Consider the following 6,324-nt stretch of genomic DNA (forward strand, 5'->3'; position numbering starts at 1 on the left):
TCTCAAAAAGATTTTACAGGTGACAAGAAAATTTTATTTTTTAAACCGGCTTGACCGTATAGTGTGTATAGTTGTCACCCTCTTATAATTTCTTCTAGAGAAATATTGTGTGAGAAGAATTTGAAATATGATCTATGGAGGTCTTTCATGCAGTAATTGACTATACCTTCAAATGTGTGCATTCAAATCTTGCATAGACCTCTACACATCACTATAGCACCTTCTGGTTTACAGAAGTCCCATCCCAAGTATCGTTTGATGAATTTGCCAATGCTGATGAGCCGACGGAGCCATGATACTTATGACCATCTAAAAATGGAGATGATTTAGAGTACCTCCTTTCTCGAGTGCGAAATAACCCTTGAGGCATTCCATCCTCACAAATTCTTCCAGTGGTTGCCAGGAACACACATTGATGTCCTTGTTTCCAATGGCCACAGTCATGTGCACACTGTCACAAGACCGGCGGAAACAGTCCCGCGACGCCTTTACCGCACGACGCGGCCTTCCACAGTCCATGCTTCATGAAATGGCTCCATCGGCGCGTCGAGCGTGTCGAGCACGTTTTCCTTGAAGGTCTCACCGATCACTTGCGTTCATGCTCGGCTCGGCTCCCTCGGCCTCGTCTCGGGTCTTGCCTTCCATCCACGATCCGCCAGCCCGCCCGTCGGCACGGCATTGCTCGTCGATCGGCCGTTTTTCCACCGTTTTCGATCCCGTCACCGTTTTCGGCCCGATCACCGCCGTTAAGGTGGGGAGGGTAACCCCCGGGGCACTCGGCACCCACGGAACCTCGTCGGCACCCGAGAAGGCCTAGCGTGCCTACCTGGTGCATGAGTGCGTTCCTAGGGTGCCTACCATGGGTCTGTGCTTTGCCTCTCCTTGCACTTCCTCCCCATATAGAGGCAAACTATTCGGGGCGGGCTAGCATACCCTCAAGGCACCAAGTCCCTTCGGATAGAAATCCCACCTCACATACACCCCCCTTTATAGAATTGATGCCCTCATCAATTACTTTTGAAACCAAAGGTTGAGTGCATGCGCCTCATAGAATGCTCTATGTGCATAGTGATAGATAGTAATTACTCGTGGGAGGTCTTTACCCTGCTTTATAGCCATCAGCAAGGTCAGTGTCTAACCCGTTACAAATGAAAAACTGTGCATATTTTTGTATTTTTCTTCTTTTCATCTAAACGGCCCGGACTTCAAGCCCCTGCCTTGAGAGTCCCCCAATCCCCACAAAACTGACGAGGTGACTGCGTGGTCTCACCGTGGCTCCTATCTAAGCTGAGTAAGAGTGATTACCTGAGGCAATGCAATGTTGCCCGGAATCCATAAGCCTTCAAGGAAGTCGAGACTTGTCTGCCGAGTTGACACCAACTTGGTTGCAACATCTTTACTTCAAATCTGACTTCACAATCCTCTTTGTTGGAGCGTTGTCTTGAGCCTTGTTGCTTGCCGATGCCCCTTGAGCTCTTTGTGCAAAATATTTATGGACAAGAGTTTCCCACCTCACTGACTCCAGCTTGGTTTGCCCCATCTTGTGCCACTTCCAACTCTGCACTTGGTTGCCATGGACCTTGATGCCCTGCTTCAACCTGTTTGGTACATAAGTGCATTGATTCTCTGTGACAAAGTGCCTTTGGCCCCCGCTCTGATACCAAGTGTCACGAGACTGGCGAAAACGGTCCGCAACGCCTTTGCTGCACGCGGCCTTCCATAGTCCATGCTTCATGAAACGGCTCCATCGGCCTGTCAGCGCGTCTCGCGCGTTTTCCCTGTGGGTCTCACCGATCACTTGTGTTCATGCCCGGCTCGACTCCCTCGGCCTCGTCTCGGGTCTTGCCTTCCATCCTCGATTCGCCGGCCCGGTCGCATCTTGGCCCGTCGGCACGGCACGGCTCGTCGACCGTTTTTCCACCGTTTTCGATCCCGTCACCGTTTTCGGTCCGATCACCGTCAAGGCGGGGAGGGCAACCCCTGCTGGGGCACTCGGCACCCACGGAACCTCGCCGGCACCCGGGAAGGCCTAACGTGCCTACCCGGTGCATGAGTGTGTTCCTAGGGTGCCTACTACCATGGGTCCGTGCTTTGCCTCTCCTTGCACCTCCTCCCATATAGAGGCAAACTATTCGAGGTGGGCTAGCATACACTCAAGGCACCAAGTCCCTTCTTCGGATAGAAATCCCACCTCATACACACTTCAAACAACTTCGTCCTCTTCTCTACTGGACACTTGTGCACAGATGGCTCTGACTCTATGATTTTGATTTTGTTGTGGACATGGATTTGATAAAGGTTTTTTACCTTTAAGGGTAGCCTCGGAAGAGCCTTAAGAAAATAAAAACGCAAGAAAATCAATTGAAGAATAAGTGAATGAGTGACATACATGTTGTATGTTGTAGCTTCACGTTTTGAAGGTGCCCATTACTAGAAGAAGAGATGGACATTGCTATGGAGAGTCAGATTCCTAGGAGATTTCAAGTGTTTCTGTGGAGGGTATGCATGTGGGCACTTTCTATTGGATCTAAATTGTTTCACAAAATTTCTCTAGTGAATGTTGTCCCATGTGTAAATCTGCATTGGAAATGGTAAACATGCTTTTTAGGATTGTCCAACCATCAAAGGAGCTTGGGGTAAGATTGGAAAATGGATTGAGAAATGTTTAGGAATTCATGGCTAGTGGGGGGATTGGATTCTTGGAAAATGGGCCTTCAATGATGAAGCTGCAAGGATACTGTTTAATATAATTAGAGCATGCTGTTTGTGGGAAATCTGGATCACTAGGAATGCTATTATATTTTAGAATGCATCCCTTGTTGGTATTGATGTGACAGATGTAATGCATAAATGTGTTTGTATGTGTTGGTCTGTAATTAATGTGAATAAGGTGAGAGAAGAGGAATTGGATCAATTCTTGCTGAAATTATAAAGGAGCATTCCCTGATTCATGCCTTACTATGGGGGGGCTGTAATTAATGTGAATAAGGTGAGAGAAGAGGAATTGGATCAATTCTTGCTGAAATTATAAAGGAGCATTCCCTGATTCATGCCTTACTATGGGGGGGGGCTTCAAACATACTGAGGTTTCCTAACCCATGAATTATATTTTGCAGGTGAGATTTACTGAAGGTTGGAAAATCAAACTGCCCAGGTTTAAGCCTAGAACCAGAAAGTGGTATCTTAAGGAAAAACAGATTGATTACACTTTTGTTGCATTTATAGAGAATCCAATAGGGACCATGCCCACATTGAAAATCTAGTCAAAGAAAGGGGGAGTTTTGGAAAAGAAAACCCCAAGGGGGTGTACCATTGAGGCAATGATGGAGGCTTGCATTATATTGGGCTATCAGATCTCTTGGGAGCCTTCTAGGATGATGAGAGATGGTCATTGCTTTGTGAACTCTTAAATAAAGTAAAGTGTGAAAAGTAGAGGACTGAAGTGAGAAAGTTTGTGATGTAAGTGACTTAAAGGTGTACTTCCCTTTTTAGCATATATATATATATATATATATATATATATATATATATATATATATATAATATTATTCCAAAAAAAACTACAGATGCATAATAATTGACAAGGGTGTAAAAAGATGGTCCATGAATAGTTCTCTCTCTCTCTCTCTCTCTCTCTCTCTCTCTCTCTCTCTCTCACACACACACACACACACACACACACACACACACACACACACACACACACACACACACACCATCACACACACAACCACCCATAGGCTAGCCCTCCTTGCAAGCTTCTACAAAGTATGCATGCAACAATGACTCATACCTAGCACCCCACCTAGGCATTCAACTATAGGCCTAGATTCCCATCTCTTCTCTCTCCAAGTTACATTTTTGTTCCCTTTTTGCATTGTTGTCGAGGGAGTTTTGTTGCCCTAAGTTACTATGTGATTTGTCTCTCACACATTCTCCCTATTTATTCACCAAGGCAAGCAAATATAACTCCTCTTCTCAAAGTTAGGGTTCCTGTTTTGTTTTGTTTTTAGTTAGAGGTTCAATGAGGTGCGTAGATTTCTATTGCAGCCCAAGGTAAGATGCCCACTGCCTAGTGATACCTTGAGATGCCTTTAAAAGGAAACTAAATGTAGTCAATGTAATGATTACAAGGTAAGATGCCCCCACTACCTAGTGATACCCTGAGATGCCTTTAAAAGGAAACTAAATGTAATCAATGTAATGATGTTGATGAGTGCTCTGATATGATGAATGAAGCTGAAACTAATGTTAATGCTATGCATGATTTACCTAAACTAGGGCGAGGCTATATCTTACCTCCCCTTTTAGGTTTCTACACTGCCTTCCACCTCAATCAAGCTATGTGGCATGATGGATGATGAATGACCTTACCCTCTAGATGAAAAGAGTTGATAACTTTCTTTACATATGCTGTTAATAACCTTGGGGTGTATGGGTATGGTTGTAATGAAGCTTGGTTGGGGCTATGACGAGGATATGTGAGTGAATAAAGGTGGGGTGCCTGAGGATTTACATGGGGTAGCTTGTATGTATTAAGAGACTAAGGTTATGTAGAAGGGGAAGAGAAGGGTGGTGTGAGTGTGAATGGACTTAAGGTCCACTAGCTCATCTATTTAAAGGTGGAGCTAAGAGGCATTTTGTATTGAGCAAGGCCTAGTTGTATTCATAAACAACTTAATAAGCAAGATATTGTTCTTGTATTTTGTGAGTTCTTTTCCTCCACACACTTGATCTAGCATGAGCACCACGTTTTCTCAACATGGTATCTAGAGCCTTGGTTGATTAGGCCCTTTTGTGGTGTAGATTAGGTCATTTTTCTTCATTTTTTCTTATCCACTTCTTGTGGAGCTCAACCCCCAGCCATTGGAGGATCTCTAGCAGCTTGTGGAGGCCTTATCTTGGGGAGACTTCAACTAGAGAAGTGAGGAAGATAGCTAAGCATCCATATTCGTATGATCAATTGCTGGGTAGCACTTCTCTACGTCGTGGCATTATTGTCTGAGTGCGCAGGCCCCGATTTTCTGTTACACTGCTGGCCGTACAGTCATTCGCCGCGTGTAGGCCATCATAAGCCATGGGACTTGAGGGCTTTTGAAGCCCACTCTCTCTACTATCTACAGCCTGAATTTTAGCTTCAATGGTGCATTAACGCGGCGGCTACAAGAAAAAAACCAGGCGCCTACTGGTTCTCTCCTCCATGAAAGCTTGCTCAAGCTTGTTAATAGTGATTCTCTTTCACTAATCTCCTCCTTCCTTGCTCTAATCACCCAAGTGATTTTGTGAATGATTGTTGCTGATCCTTCTCTTGATTTTGAAGCGGTGGCCAACCACATGAGGTATCCATAAGCCTCATTCTCATCAAGCTCCATCATCAACATCACCTTCAAGTTCTCAAATCTTCTCAAAATGTGCTTATGAGCACTAATAGTGTTGATTAACATTAATGAAGTTGCTAATCCAACAAAAGAAGTTACTCCAAAGTGTTTTTAAACACTAAGAGTGTTATTAAACACTAATGGTGAATCTAATCACCAAAATAAATATCATTAGATGTTAAAAATGTGCTCTTAAGCACTAATTATGTTTTTTAAACACTAATGGTGATCTTAATCACCCAACAAAGTGTTCTTTAACATTAATGAAGCTAATCCCCATCAAAATTAGTAATTGGGCACAAACCCTAAGTGCTAAACCATAAAAATTACTATTTTAATCTCCTATTTATGCAACATTCTTGACTTGATTAGGGTTGGTGCACTCTCATAAGCCTCTCTCTTTCTAATTAAGCCTCTCTCTTTCTAATTAAGCCTAAATATCATAAATTTTTGGTTTCTTCTTCTTCATAAATCAGCCCATTACTCTCTAATATTCTCTTTCAATAACCAATGTCAAAGGACAATACTCAAATCAAGAAATTCTCGAGAGACGGCTTCCACACTTGGCAAGTCCTTGTCAAATACAAGATGATGTCCAAAAGTTTTTGGCCATTCATCTTCGGCACTAAGGTCATTGATCGAACAAAGGCTGAAGATATTGAAGATGATGAGAGGGCACAAGCCATCATCATGCTTCATCTTGATGAGGCTCTCATTCACCATGTGGACCAGCTTCCGACTGCAAACTTCCGACTGCAAAGGAGAAATGGGATGAGCTTGATAAGCTCTATGGAGCTCATGGTAAGAATTCCAAGATCTCACTTAAAATTGAATTTTTCAGCTTGGAACTCAAAGAGGGAGATGGCATTGGAGCCTTCATCTCTCACTTGAAGGGCCTTATGGCTCAACTTGCATCAGTGAATGCGAGAATGGATGAAGATGATGC

This window comes from Cibotium barometz, chromosome 9 (genome assembly GCF_041138505.1).
Source record: "Cibotium barometz isolate CiBa-2024 chromosome 9, ASM4113850v1, whole genome shotgun sequence".
In the NCBI taxonomy this organism is placed as follows: Eukaryota; Viridiplantae; Streptophyta; class Polypodiopsida; order Cyatheales; family Cibotiaceae; genus Cibotium; species Cibotium barometz.